This window comes from Lonchura striata, chromosome 4, assembly GCF_050655825.1.
Source record: "Lonchura striata isolate lonStrDom1 chromosome 4, ASM5065582v1, whole genome shotgun sequence".
NCBI lineage: Eukaryota > Metazoa > Chordata > Aves > Passeriformes > Estrildidae > Lonchura > Lonchura striata.
The window spans coordinates 66,980,116-66,995,320 of record NC_140706.1 but is presented as its reverse complement, the minus strand read 5'-3'; the positions used below and the strand labels follow the sequence as shown (position 1 = coordinate 66,995,320).

Sequence of the window (15,205 nt, the reverse complement as noted above, 5' to 3'; positions counted from 1 at the left end):
TCAAACAATTCCTGTGCTACAGTCTTTGTACCTTGGAGAGTTAGGTCAAGGGTTTTGGATCAAAGCCTAGCTGAGGCTGCACACATCATGGGGCCCAGGCAGAGAAGCATTGAATTTCTTGCTTAAAATTGGCTGTTAAATGCAAATGCATCCTCCTTTGTGTCCAAGCTGAGTGTTCTGTATTTTCTCCAGGCAGCAAACTGTTGAACAGATTTCACTTCATTTCAAGATCTTTCCATCAGGCTCCTGATGAATTCATTAAGCTATATATTCATTACAGGTGATGAAAGGTATATAACCTTTCCAGAAAGGAAGTAGTCTGCTCCATATATAAATCTAGTTTTGGAAACTAAAGATGTGCTAGCATGAGATACCTGGATCCAACAATGCTGAAACATGAGCAAAGCAATTGTAATGTCAGCTTTGGAAGGAGGTTCCTCACAGTGGAGTGGATGAACCTTGTGAGGTGTCCTGATGATCTGAAACTTCAGGCTTTGCTGGATCAGGAGAGAAAGTACATTCCTTCCCAGATTTTTCTCTCAGTTGAAGCTTGATCATGGTATTGCTGTTAAATTTGTTGGCAGAGGGAATTGCCCATGGGTGCACTTTCTGTAGCAGTTGAATGCCAATGAAAAATGTTCTATAGCCATGGCAGTGTTAGAGGATCTCTGTGGTTTTCCTTAATGACTGGACACAGTCCTGTCAAAAATATATTAGGATACAAATGTAATCTGTGTTTGTGAAAAATCAAACATCCTAGCTAAGACCTGAGCAGATCCTCCTCAATGCTGATTGTGAACAAGGTAGGAACCAGGTCAAGTAAAGAGAAATATAAATTGACATCATATGAAAGCTGTAGTGTTTTAAACTTGTAGTTGTTTTACACTTGTAGTACCAATACATGATACAATCAACTTAAATGCTACTATAATTCTATTTAAGTTGGGACTATCCCTCCCCACTCTTTCCCAGTAATTCCATTTCGATCTTGTGGAAAAGATTTTGCCCTGGATGAAGCTCTCAAAAGCACTGTCAGACTACTGTGGACAAAGGGGCTACAGTCAGTCACTTACCAGACACAGTATACTGTTTTACAGTTTAATGCAGACTCAAAATAAGAGCCACATATTTAAATTTTAGTGTGACAAGTCATGTGCACCCACAAATCTCACTGCTGTCATCAGGGTCTTAAAAAAGCCATCTTTTTTGGAGAAAAAGTACACTAATGCAGTTAAACAAAGCACATTACAGGAGAAGGAGAAGCAAATCTACAGAAGGGAATTTGGTGTACTACCTATTAATACCTTTTAGGATATTTTTAATGTGCTTCAAATATTAGATAGCAAGCTGGAAAAAAGTATAATCAAGTGTAATCTTCCTTCAAGGATGTATTTCTTCCTTCAACATAAATATTAGTGTCTTAAAATGCAAGTTTGTCAGTCAATGCATGAATGACAAACTTATTGTGCTGCAAGCAAATGCTTCATGCTATTGGAAGAGTTTTCCTTAATAAAATGCAGAGGCTAGAATGTTAAATCTTTTGAAGTTGCTCCTAAACATGTAATATTTAGCTTGAGAAGCAATAGTGAGGAAATGAACATGATAAGAGCTCATTCAGTAACAGCCCTAAATTGATTATTTCCTTCCTTATGTAAACTTATCAGTCAGCCCTTTGGGCTCACTTCCGAATACCAGCTCAGCACAAGAGTCTTATCACAAGGAAATGGAATGTAAAAGCCCTGACAATTTTGATAAGGCACGTACTTTGGTTATGATCCTATCTCTCCTCTCCTCCCTTTTAAATAATTCATCTGCACTAAAAGGGGAGATGCCCTCCCTGTAACTTTGGTATAAATAAAAGTTGATGTTGTTACAGTCAGAATTAACCCTGATTATGAATCCTGCTGGTTTCTCAGAATATTCTCAGGCAAAGAGACTTGAAGATATATTGAAAATTACTAGCAGCTTTGGAATGGAGCGGCATAGTGGTCTGCTTAGATGATATCTGAGTTTTTAGAGACTCTTAGGAGTTTTGGAAATAATCTAAAGAATCTCAGTTGGGTGGATACTGTAGGAAACTTAAGACTCTCTTTTTTTATTTGCCACTTATTTATTTGCCATCTTTACCTCACCCATGCTGCCGTGGGTCTGACACCTACTTGTGATGGCAGAAGCCAGACTGAATAAAGATCCAACGGCTCACAGTGCAAAAGCCAAACATGCAAACTTTAAAAAAAACCCTACTACACAAACACCAAACCACACACTCAAACACACATAAGGCAAAAGAAAACTGACAAGCAAGCTCTACCCACCAGCCACCACAGACTAAAACTTCATAGTTTTACCAGCCAAAAACACCAGCAGAACAACCCCAAATACAAATTTAACTTCATTCATTTGTCCTAGTAAAATAATAATTTAAAGGGGTACGTAACAAGTTTTGTGGTTCATCGCATACCAGGACAGCAAAGCCTGATAAAAGCACTCAAATGACAGAACTGGTTTCGTTTGAGATGTGATGACATGCTTTTAAGCAAATGTTAAAGGCAGCAAATCCATGACCCAGTAAAATACACTCCAGACCATCAAAGTAGTTCTACAGCTTGATGAAATCCACTTGTCCTCCAGCAAGAATGACCTAAAACTCTTCAGAGGAATAAAAAAAAAGTGTGGAGGAATTCAGAAAGAATGTTTTGTAAGCAAACAGTGACATACCAAAGTTCTGTGTAAGTTTTTCAGTGAAACCAAAAACTAAGCTAAACTTACCTGATTTATTTTTCCCACAGAAACTCAAATCTTGAGTTGTTTTATGCAAATTAGGGAAAAGCCATGACTGAGGCTGGACTGACAAATAATTTTGATTGGCTGCTTACCCAAACCTCCTCTCAGGAATATCATCCTTATTCATCCTTATGAATACTTTATCGTCCAAACAACATCTCATCATTGTAAACCAAAAGGGGTCTTAGTCCTGGCAGTGTTGAAGTGTATGGCAAAGATACTATTGATCTTAATAGGATTAGGATTTCTCCAGAATTTTCATGATACTTTGCACGAGGAAGCCCTTAGACTATTTCACAAGATATCCTAAGTACTTTCTATTGAAAAAAAATGTCGCAGTAACAAGTCTTTTTGGTGAAGCAGTGGCAAAAATAAGACTGGAAAAAAGTCATGGAGCAAGTCCAGAAAGTTCTTACAGGCACATGAGGGCTCAGAGGAAAGGAAGGCTTTTTGATGGAAGGTGTGGGATCAGACTAGATTAATCTATGAATTTTCTTAACTCTGTGCTTTCTGTACCATACCAATACCACCACACATGCAGCAGACTGTACCTACTAAAGAGAAAATCTTGTTAACGTTTCTGGCGAAAAAAATCAGTATTAGCAGGGATAAGGAAAAAGCTATACATTTGCACAGTGAATTCTAGGTAGCAAAATAAAAAAGGGTGTAACTGCCTTGCCTGTCATTTATTTCTTTGGGCTCACAGTAACAAAGTCCTCAGGGAAAGAAATTACAGTAGCAGATATTATCTTATTTTACCTGCTGTATTTCCTATCTTAAATTAATAGTGCGTAGGATTTTGATTATACTTGATATAATTAATCATGAGTCTGTTTTGTTATACAAGCCAGTAAAGAGCACTTTGCTGCTCCATGAAGCTTGGCTTGTTTTATGGAGTTTAAATTAGGGCTTTGAGATATTAGTGAGGTGGACAAATACCACTGCTGAAATTCTCAATCCAACCACCAAACACAATTTCTGCACAGCTGAGCCTTCTCAGGCTGGGTTCTGCCACCCTCACTGAATGGACTACTATGCTGTGAGAAGAGGTGCATGGAAAAATGTTGTGGTTTGCTTAGAGGTGGCAGAATTGGTTATTTATTTAGGTCAAACAGGCTCAAGTACTTGGAGACCTGGGGAGCTTATGTAATGCACTGGCATGGTATGAAGGAGCTGTGTGCAGGAGGAGAGGCACAGATGGACTGCACACTCTATGAGCAGGTGTCTGATGACATTTCATGGTGATCTGGTGACAATTGTGTGGCCAGAAGTTTTCTAGTAAAAATATCTGCAGAGCCCCAGTGAAAACAAGCCCCATACAGTTCTCAAACAAACCACATAAAATCAGATCAAACCAGAAAATTAAAAAGATTCTCATACATCGTGCTTAATAGTCATGAGGTTTAGGAAACACATGTTGATCACCTATTACCCAGGCCAGTCTTCATGCTTCTGTATTACTTTGTAAGAGCTTGGGCTGAATTCAGGTCTCAAGCATTTTAAAAGACAAAGCAGTATGTTTTTTTGTTCTTGAAACTTGCAGGAGCTGTTTAGGGAGCTCAGCTAGTCTGTAGGAATAAAGTCAGGATGGTTTATTAACTAACAGTAAATATGTTTCCTTCTTTGCTAAAAGAGATTGTGGCCTATTTTGCCTGTGTGCTGCACATGGCAGCATCAGGCTGTGGAAGCAAATTATTATCACATCCTGGCTCCTTCTTCTCAGTGTTGTTTAAAGCCCAGGGGGGAAGGATGATTGTCAGATTAGGTGCAGGTCCGTCCTGCTTTCCTGAGAACCAGCTGTTTGCAGGTACCCTGGAGGGGTTTGGCCCTTGGCTTTGTTTCCATGGACATGTAATACAGGTGAGACAATTGAGATCTGAATCACTGCCTGTATAAATGGTAAAAATAACCTGCTTCAGACCAGACTTGTGTCCATCTCAGCTGGCGTAACGTGATCAGCCAGAAGATATGATCTATAGTTGGTATTAAACTGACTTCTGGCATAATAGGGTTTTTCAATGTGTTTTTTTTTGTGATATAACGAAGAGCATTGCACACCAATCTGTAAAGCTGCTGTTTTTTAAATGTATATTAAATTCTCCACTGTACAGTAGCTGCACCACGGAGCAGACTCCTTACCTCTTTTGGTGAGTTAATCTCGTGAATTAGCATTACAACGCAGCTTGAAGAATCTGCCTCCCCTTCGATTTCCTTTTCTTTTGTAGTGGATCAGTCATTCACAGGACGCTCTTTGTTTCTGGAACCACGTCTTTGTTTTGCCAAACTTTGTTCCACCCCTGTGTCTAGTAGAGACCTGTTCCAAGATGTGTTCCACTGGCTGGGAACTGGCACAGGCAGCAGAAATGCTTTTCTTGCAAAACAGTCTCTGCAAGCATTTTATCTGCTCCCCGCCCTACAGAGGAAAGATTTTGTTGAAAACAAGTAGACCTGTATGAATTTCCCTTGGGAAATTCTCCTTAAAAATCCACATTTGAGGAAATGGCCCATACATCTAACTATGTAAAGAGGTTTCGCAGAGATCTATCACAATCCATGACTCTTCAGTGCTACTCATTTGTGTAATGTGTTCATGGGAATACATTAATAAAGGACCACAGATTGTTCTGCTTTTAATGGATCCAAAATACAGAGTCAATTCTGTGAGGTGCATTTGGCTTAATTACATCTGGTATAAGAGTTTCTTCAGGTGCTGGATTCCCTTCTAGTGGTGGGAACTGCATCTTCCCCATCAGAACCAATAATCTTAATAAATGCAATCTACACTCAGTATATTTATTTTGTGGGGTGTTGTTGACTCCTGAGACTTACATATCCAAAAGTGACTTTGTCCTGATGTAAATACATTGATATTCCCAGGGTCTGCATTGCCCTGTGCGAATTTCAAGAGGAAAACAATAGCAAGAAGGCAAGGAATATTGGAAATGTTTGCTATAAAGTTGGAAAGAAGTCTCACCAAGCCTCAGATGATTTCTTTGTGGATGAAATGGAGGAAAATGTTTCAATTAACTGATGAAGCATAAAGTGAGATTCAGGCTCATAGAGGAATTTGTTCAGTATGAAATATTTTGCAGAATACAAATTTTCATTGAAGGCAGATGTGAAAGTGTCTAAGATAAAAATACTTATTATTTTTTTAAAAAGTGAGTAGTCCCTGTGTCTTATCCTTATGCACCTGTCCTAGTGCCATGTAGATGGTTTCTGGATCATATCTGTTCTACACAAAATGAACATGCTTTTTAATTGTCTAAGGGCTTCCTGAGGAATTGGTTTGTTAGGATTACTGCAAATAAAGGAAGATCTCAGTAGTCAGTTACTTCTTTGTCTAAAAGAGGTCATTAAATTTGATGATAGAAGCTGTCAATGTATAAAAATATACAAGTGAATAGTACGTGAGAACAAACGCTGACAAGTGCAGTATACAGCCAGTGCTCTTGACAAGACACAGGGTTGAGCTGAACAAATGGCTCATAAAGCTCCTTTAGCAGGAGGACAGTAAAATCCTTCCTCTAAGGTCATTTAACTTTTTAGTAAGCATTTATATGGAGACAGGGGTCTACCCTGGTGGATGGGTTGCTTGCTTTTGCCAGGCACTGCAGACAGCACTGCAATATAACTTTAGTTTATTATGGCACTAAAACTATTAAACTGTGACTGTCTTTTTTTTTCTTCCCCCCCCCACTTAAAGTGAGGTTTGTCTCTAACCAAAAGGGGACAGCCATTCTTTTCCCACTGCTGACTATTGTTTTTGGTGGGCAGCCATCTCATGCCTTTTGAAAAAGCAAGAGCTCACTTTGTGCTAAATGGCTTCAAGGGAAAATATAGAGTTGACTACAGAGGTTGATCAATAACTCACAACTACAGTAGCTCCACTTAACACACCAGAAAGTTAAAGCAGTTACTCCATTCTCTGCCCTATGAGTTAGCATTATCCAGATGATAAAAATTAGTGATGTCCACTTCCCTGGGGGACAAGAGCTGTGGTGTAGGGAGAGGCCAGGTCAGGAGCCCTTCCATGAGGATGAGGATCTAGATGATGCCCCAGGTAGCAGAGAACTATGGGGGCTTACTCCCAGGAGACAGCCACCTCTGTGGGTGGGTGTGGGAGTTGGATATGTGGAAATCCCAGATCTCTTGGAGTCAAGTTCCCATCCAGCTGGGTGACCATGTTGGGCTGGGATGGGAGACTGTCTCAGCAAAAGGCCACCATCAGTCTGTCTGATGTCCTGGTCTGCTTCTGTCCAGCCCTGGTTTCACCACTGCTCATGGTAAAGGACTGCTGCTGCCAGCTGTGTCCCTACCCATCAAGTCCCCACCATGGCATGGGGCTCTTGAAAAAAGCCTGGCATGCCCACAGTGCTGGGTTCACTAATTTCTTCCAGTGTAGGTGCTTGTTCTGGAGACATGCACAGAAACTCTCATTCCAGCTTGCAAAAGTGTTTTTCAAAGTCTCTCTGAGGTCACAGAGTTCTCTGAATCATTGAGGTCACTTAGACATAACCTAAGTGTCTTTGATAGTCCTTTGAAAGTCACTGCCAGTGTTTTCTCTGACTGGGTCATTATCTGCTTACTGAGAAACAGGAGGTTTTGTAATACACATTTCCTGTCAAACTGAATGTTTGCAACATGTGAGTCCTCATTTGGGCTGGAAGATCATATTTAAATTGATGAGATGGATTAGGAAAAAAAAAATCTAAGGACACTGACAAATCAACAATTTCAAACCCAGGTTTCTGATAGTGTTTGAACTTCATGGAAGCTTTAGGTCAATTATTTATTGATCTTATTCAACTGTTTCTTCAGAAAGAGTATTTGGATTAAATAAGCTTTGCCTTCCCACAGCAATCTTTGTGCTGATTGAGAAGGGATGTGCACTGTGTTATAAACAACCTCTGTTACAGGAGCTCTCACATACCTTCCTGTGTTGAAAAGAAAGTAAAAACATCTAGGCAGCCATCACAGGCAAGCACCAGTCCTCCATCAAGGCCAGGGGCTGTGGGTCTGGTCCAGGGTGAGGGAAATCTGGTGCTGTGCAGAGCCTAACCCAGAGCAGCAGCCTGTCAGTGCTGCTCTCCACAGACATGACAGTGCCTCAGCAGAGCAGCCCCTCATTCCCTCAGCAAAAACCTAACATTTCAGTTTAGTCCAGGAACACCATGAACTCACAGAGTAGAGCACACATCTGTTCTATAGAGGAACATGAACTTCAACATCAACCATGAACTTTAAGCTGTCTCTGAGACTCTTTCTGGATATGGTTTTTTCACCTTTTGCTCTTTGACAAATCCCAGTAAACTCATATAAACAGATTGTTTTTATTATCCACAAATCCCACAACACTGAGTATGTTTTCCACCATATCTCTCTCACTCCAAGAGAGGAAAACAATTATAAACACTGCCATGTATCCAAGTCAGAAAACACAGCTTATGTCATGCCTGTTATTATTCAGGTTGACTGGTCTACCCTGGCATATTCTGACTTTAAACCCATACCTAATCTTAACTCCAGAGTGATGGTCCTGTTAAGATCCAACCTTTAAAATTTCAAGCCCTTGTGGTCCTCCTGAAGACACTGTTCTGGGGTTTTGAGTCATTTCTGCCTGACTGAACATCGTAGAAAATGCTTAAAATTTTATTAACCCACAGATTGTACTTAATGCCTGAAAAAAGAAAACGAAGTAAGAGCAGCAGCCAGCAGGTACATCAGGAAAACACAGCAGGCTTGCACAGAATGGCAGCTCTGCTTCTAAAGTGGGTGAGACAGAAAATTATTTACCACATTTTGTGAGCACCTGGCACTCAATCTCTTGACTATCAGGACAACTCAGGGGAAAGGGGTGTTTATCACAGTGCCCTGTTAAGTGGATTTGGCTACAACAGAAATAAACAAAACAGCCTCTGGAAAAGTTTCAGGACTTTCAAACTGGTGAGTGCTCTGGTGTTGCAGACAGCTCGGCTCATTTATTAGGAGCTGAAGAGTCAGCACTAATGATAATGTGCACTTTTGTGTTTGTTGGTTTCTTCCTTCTAATTTTGTTTCCTTGTAAAGAAGGGGGGTTTCATACAGCTATAATAACTCCATCACTTCAAAATAATCTCCAGTCTGCCACACTAACATATCCAACATCTCCTTTTTTTCAAATTCTTTCCTTTACTCTGGTCTTCATAAGGAGCCTCTCCTTTGCTGCTCTGCTTTTCTTATGTGACACAAAGGAGACAATTGTGATTTCCTGTGAGTGTTCCAAGCCATTTAAATTTTTATTAACCACTGCAATATGTGCTGCCTGCTTTTCAGGGGTGCTGTGTTGTTAGATGATCCAAAATGGATGGATTGCACGCTACAGATTCCAGGGTGTAATCGTCTTACAATCTTGCATCTTGCTCACAAATGTTGCAAGATTTGCTTATTGGCTGTTTTCTGCAACCAGATGTTGAATTCCTAAGCCACAGAATGGGCCTCCCCTTACTTCTAGCCAAATATCACTTCTTCATTTCAAATTAATAATGTCAAATCATTTCTGAGTTCAGCATGTTACCCAAATTTCCACGCCCAGAAAATTCAAAAAAATGCAAGATGGAAATCCAAGACTTCGTTTTCAGGTCTGGAAGCTTTGGCTGATATTAATATCAGTACTATAAAAAAGAAAAAAATGTCAGCACTTTCACCTTATAATGGCCTAATATGAGGCAAAAAGTAGTTTTCATTCTCAGCAATTCTTATTTTTTTTAATGTAAAATTTATTTGAATTTTCAGTTTTACATTTTGAGATAAAAATTTTGCTTCTACCTGGTTCAGAAGGTCAAGAACAATATATAATTCCTTTAATTATGCCATGAGAATCTCCCTGCTCAAACTTGGTCCATCTAGACCAGGTTGTTCAGGGCTGGTTCAGTCAAGTTTGGAGCATCATGAGGTTAATAATTTTCATCTTTCAGCAGTTTTGATAGCAGAGCAAAACTGGCATGGAAGAGATGAAAGGGACGATCATGTAGGGGAAATCATACCTTGCCAGAATCCTGATGTGTGTTGTGGGGAACTCCTGGGTTCCAGTCTGGCTTCTGATGGGAAAAGATGGATTAATAAATCTGCATTCAAGTGTTAAGACCAGTGTCACAAAATAAAATGATCTCTAAGCAAATTTAAGATGATCTGTAGCAGATATTTAAAGCTTTCCATGTTTATTCACACACCAGAGAGAAGCAAGATTTCCAAAATCCCGAACTGACTAGGAATTCTACCAGAAGTTTTTATTGAAGAGGTTGAGAAAGTATCATGTGTGATGTTTCATTCTGATTTTGACTTCTTTTGTGTTTCCCACTGTATGAATAATTAAATTAAAATAATTTTGAACATGGAAAGAGAAAAGGAAACACCTCTTCCCTGTATTTGTAGGTAAATAATAACTTAATTTCAAACTGAAATATAACAGAAAAATATTTATTACTGCAAAATGGATTTCTGGTAATGGCTCATATTACTGTTGATGAATATATGATCAATTGTACTCTAGCCCTTCCTCTTGAGAGAGAATATGTTTACTAGATTGAAATACATTAAATACTGAGCCTTATGAGGGCATTCTCTGTTATGCTTAAAGCCTCCACAAGCCAGGAAGACTTCTTACCTCTTTCCCTATATTTATTTAAATCCTCTGATGAGTGGACAGCATTTTCATAAATCCATCTGTAATTTTAGTGGCCTAAACTGCTTTTTCTTCTTTCTTATTGAAATAAGATGATGAAGAGAAGAAATATGACTGTAAATGCTTGGTGCACTAAAAATACAGCATACATACTTTACATACAAATGCTTCAGAATTAGTTATCCCCACTATGAAATACTAGCTTCTACTTTGATAATTAATGGGATTTTGCATGTTGGCAGCTAAAGCTTCCCACAGTTTTTCTAAATTGTAGGGTTTTTTTGCATTAAATCACTGAAGATTAGAAAAAGTGGAACACAATGACTTGAATGACATATTGAATTCTTGAATTGTTGCTAAGAAGACTGCTCAGAGCAGTTGTCTAAGGTGCTGCCTGCTTATACATTTAAGCAATAAAACTTAGGAAGATTTCATGAGGGCTCTGCATCAGCAAAGTCCTTGGTCTTATGTTTGACTGTAGATAAGGGAACTTACTGCTTGTAATGAATGTAATAATACAGTTTATTCTTTCCTAGAAACACATTAAAACCAGCTCCTGAGTCACCTGGAAGCAAAGGCAATTCCAAAACCCAGCAGTTTGTGGCAAACACATTGCATTGTTGCAGCAGAATCTTGGAGAAAAAAAAAAATCCTAGTGGACCTCCTGGTGGTTCATCTGAACCTCTTTCTAACATTTTTGCAGCCTTTTCCCACTCATGAAAAATTAAAACTTTACATTAAAAAAAGAACTTAGAAACCAAGCAAAAGTTACGAAGTAAAATCCACTTTAAGGGGAAGAGAGAAACAAAACCAAAAATCCAAGCTTGGGTGAAATGGTTGCTTTTCTGTATCGTGCCCTCATTATGGAAGCAGCTTTTACTTAACCTCTTGGTTCTCACATCACTCATGTTAATGGCCAAGTTTCTGATACTGGTGGCATTTATCAACCGATCATCTGTGACTCCATGAGTCACTATCTCCAGGCCTGACATAAACCACTCCGGCTCTGTGTTAGGGTCACCTGGACTTTGTCACTATTTAACAATTGAAAAGGAGCAGTATTTTCTTAAAGCACAGGCCAGACCCTCCAGTGATGTAAAGGAGAACAAGAGAAGTAAAGTCAACAGAGCACTGATGTTTTCCTAAGGCTCCAAGGCAGTTGAACAAATGCTGAAGCTCTGTTTTCCCTCTGCACTTTCTTTTCCTTGCTCATTTGTTCCTTTGCCCACTTAGGTGAAATCAAATGTACTCAGGTGCAGGCAGTACTTGTAAAAGTAGCTATTGGTTTATTGCATCCCAATACAAGGATTCACTGGTTGGGTAATAGATGAAAAATTTGGGACTGTTCATCTTCTGCTCTGCCTCTAGTGTAAATCTAGAAACACTGACAAGATTATTTGGTTTTCTGTTTTTAAAGAAAAAGTGTTCTGAATGCATAAGGTTACCTTGGTGCTGTTTTGCAGAGCACAGAAAGGTAATGTAGGCATAGCACCTAGGAAGGAATTGTTTTATTTACTCTGCTTTTAAATATAGTGTTGCATTTTGGCCATTAAATGTTACAACTTTGTGTAGAAGATCTGATTTCTCAGGAGACAGAACATTCAGTTTAGTCCCATGGCCAGTTTTAACCCATGCCTGCATCCGTGAAGGAATTCTGTGACACGAGGGAGAAATGAAAGGCACTTTGCTTAAAGACACTTCACCTTTCAGTTCCTGTGCAGTTTGAAACCTGTATCAAACCTAAGTTGGGCTGGTAAAGCTATAGGGCCCAGTTGCAGCATGGGGCCAAGGCCCTGAGTCAGAACTACTGAAAAACTGATGAAATTAGTCCTGGTCTTGGGAGCTGTTGGAGAATGTATTAATTAGTCCTGCTCTTGGCAGTTGGAGAATATATAGTAATTTTTCCAGGTCAGTTTCAGCTTGCTGCTCTTCCAAGTCCCAGGAAGTAAAAAATGCATATTTTATGAACTCCTTGAAAATTCCAGTTCCTGTATGTCTGACCTGATAAGTAAAAGATGTTGATGAAGTTCAGAAATGAGTAGTAGGGGAACTTTCAGCCAAGTGCCCGACATATATTTCTTCAGTACATGATGTCTGTAAGATCAGGCTAGGTCGGGACAAACGGACCGCTGACTCAATGCAGAGAATTTTTCATTGTCAAGAAACTTCTGCTGGGAATTTAGTGCTGCTGCAAGTGGGAAGTGCTGGTAAAGCCAAAGGACGTGCCTATCCACATATTTCTGCTCCTCTCCTTCATCCCTGCCCCTAAAGAATGTGTCACAGATTCTATTTTTGGATCAATGGCAGAAGTCACAAAACAATCCTTTCAAATTATTCTGTTGACCAAATGAAGGCTTAACTCCTCTAAAGACAACAAAGCAAATATAATGTGGAATGCTGTAATTAATTCCATGTGTTTTGAGGCATTAGGGTAGAGTGGAAGGACCAGAAGTGTACTAATAAATAAAGGCTATATCCTGGTATTGATCCATATGTGGAACTCACTGCTGGAATCAATAGGGAGTGCTAAAAAAAATCAATAGCAGGATATGACCCCGAGATAAGACGGTTTCAAATCTTTCTGTCTCTCCACTACAAGAAGACAGGTTACTTTGTGTTATCTACACCCTCAAACATCCTCAAGAAGTTTGAGAAGTAGGAAAAAGCCATGTGGAAGGGAACTGCCAGGGAAAGATTTATGTGACAAAATACTTGTGTTTTGTAAGGCTGTGTTTAGCTGTTGCTTTGCAATATCAACCCTCTGGGTGGAACATTTGGATGGTTTCTTGTAATTAGGAGTGGGAATACTCAGGAAAGAGTGAGTGGTTACTTTTCCTCCACTGGATACTAAAAAGGCTGGTTTTTGCAACTCATGTGTTTTGTTTCTTGGCTCTATTTGCTTGTGTTAGATAAATGCTGTGTGGCATCTCCTGAAGCATCAGAGTGCAAACAGGGACACTTCAGTCTCACAAACTTTATTTTCTTTCTTTCAGAAACCAAAGTGAAGGGGTGGACATATGGATGCTTGGGTACCTGTCTAATACAGCATCAAGATAGAGCTGTAGCTTATACCCAGACCTGGTTAACTCACTTTATGGTTCTCATGACCTGAATCAAAAAATAGCTTTAAGATGGCTGAATGGATACTCCTCTAGTGAATTGTTTTCTATAATGTGAGTATTCAAAATTTTTAAAAATTAATTTTATTTTCTGGGAGAGAAGTCCTCAAGCAAATGTCTCTGGGAGCAAGAAAATATTTTTTTAATACTTCAAAGTTTTTATGTGTTCTTACTCTGATGAACATTGAGGCAACTTGGTATGAAGAAGCTCCATGTCAGCTAAAAAGAATATGGAGAAAATGGTAGATTTGAACCTGGGGGAAAATAAAAAAGAACCAAGGGCATTTACCCAAAGAGTTTTTCTCTTTAGAATAACTCTCTTTACCTGCCTTTGCTTGTCGTCTTCTTTTTTTTTCTTTCCTTTCCTTTCCTTTCCTTTCCTTTCCTTTCCTTTCCTTTCCTTTCCTTTCCTTTCCTTTCCTTTCCTTTCCTTTCCTTTCCTTTCCTTTCCTTTCCTTTCCTTTCCTTTCCTTTCCTTTCCTTTCCTTTCCTTCCCTTCCCTTCCCTTCCCTTCCCTTCCCTTCCCTTCCCTTCCCTTCCCTTCCCTTCCCTTCCCTTCCCTTCCCTTCCCTTCCCTTCCCTTCCCTTCCCTTCCCTTCCCTTCCCTTCCCTTCCCTTCCCTTCCCTTCCCTTCCCTTCCCTTCCCTTCCCTTCCCTTCCCTTCCCTTCCCTTCCCTTCCCTTCCCTTCCCTTCCCTTCCCTTCCCTTCCCTTCCCTTCCCTTCCCTTCCCTTCCCTTCCCTTCCCTTCCCTTCCCTTCCCTTCCCTTCCCTTCCCTTCCCTTCCCTTCCCTTCCCTTCCCTTCCCTTCCCTTCCCTTCCCTTCCCTTCCCTTCCCTTCCCTTCCCTTCCCTTCCCTTCCCTTCCCTTCCCTTCCCTTCCCTTCCCTTCCCTTCCCTTCCCTTCCCTTCCCTTCCTTTCTTTTCTTTTCTTTTCTTTTCTTCTCTTCTCTTCTCTTCTCTTCTCTTCTCTTCTCTTCTCTTCTCTTCTCTTCTCTTCTCTTCTCTTCTCTTCTCTTCTCTTCTCTTCTCTTCTCTTCTCTTCTCTTCTCTTCTCTTCTCTTCTCTTCTCTTCTCTTCTCTTCTCTTCTCTTCTCTTCTCTTCTCTTCTTTTCTTTTCTTTTCTTTTCTTTTCTTTTCTTTTCTTTTCTTTTCTTTTCTTTTCTTTTCTTTTCTTTTCTTTTCTTTTCTTTTCTTTTCTTTATTGCATTCATGCATTTAATGCACATGAAATGATTCCCTTTGCCAGACATGGTATAAAGCTGTGCTTAGAGCCCTGTGAACTCCTGGTTCCTAACACTGGAAGATGCAACCCAGCCAAAGTCCCCTCTAGATGGCTCCCATGCTTTCAATGCATTACCAGTCTTTGCCCAGATCCTTGTCTGACTCTTTTCCCCATCTGTAGCTTTGTTCTTGCTTAGAATTGCAAGTTGGAAAGTTCCCATTTCTTTTTATCTACCAAGGAGATCTATTTCAGTAATACAAGCTTTTGCATGCTGCCCCATTAATGTCTCATCTTAATCCATGCCTTGAGGGTCCAAATCCAGAGAGGGTGGAATAATCAAGTCTCCATGCAGATCTTGGACTCTTCTCAAACTGTGCCAAAAAAGTGTACCAATTAAAACAGTGCTTTCATGACATT

The 15,205-nt window shown here is 39.8% G+C and overlaps 1 long non-coding RNA gene across 17 annotated transcripts in view; it reads left to right on the top strand.

Moving 5' to 3' along the window:
• LOC144246137 (uncharacterized) overlaps positions 1 to 15,205 on the top strand; it is a 207,838-nt gene that overhangs the window by 142,378 nt on the left and 50,255 nt on the right. For all 17 annotated transcript variants that reach the window (XR_014955237.1, XR_014955230.1, XR_014955245.1 and 14 more), the window contains one exon: positions 13,441 to 13,620. This is a non-coding gene — a long non-coding RNA (uncharacterized LOC144246137). The remainder of the gene's footprint in view (positions 1 to 13,440; positions 13,621 to 15,205) is intronic.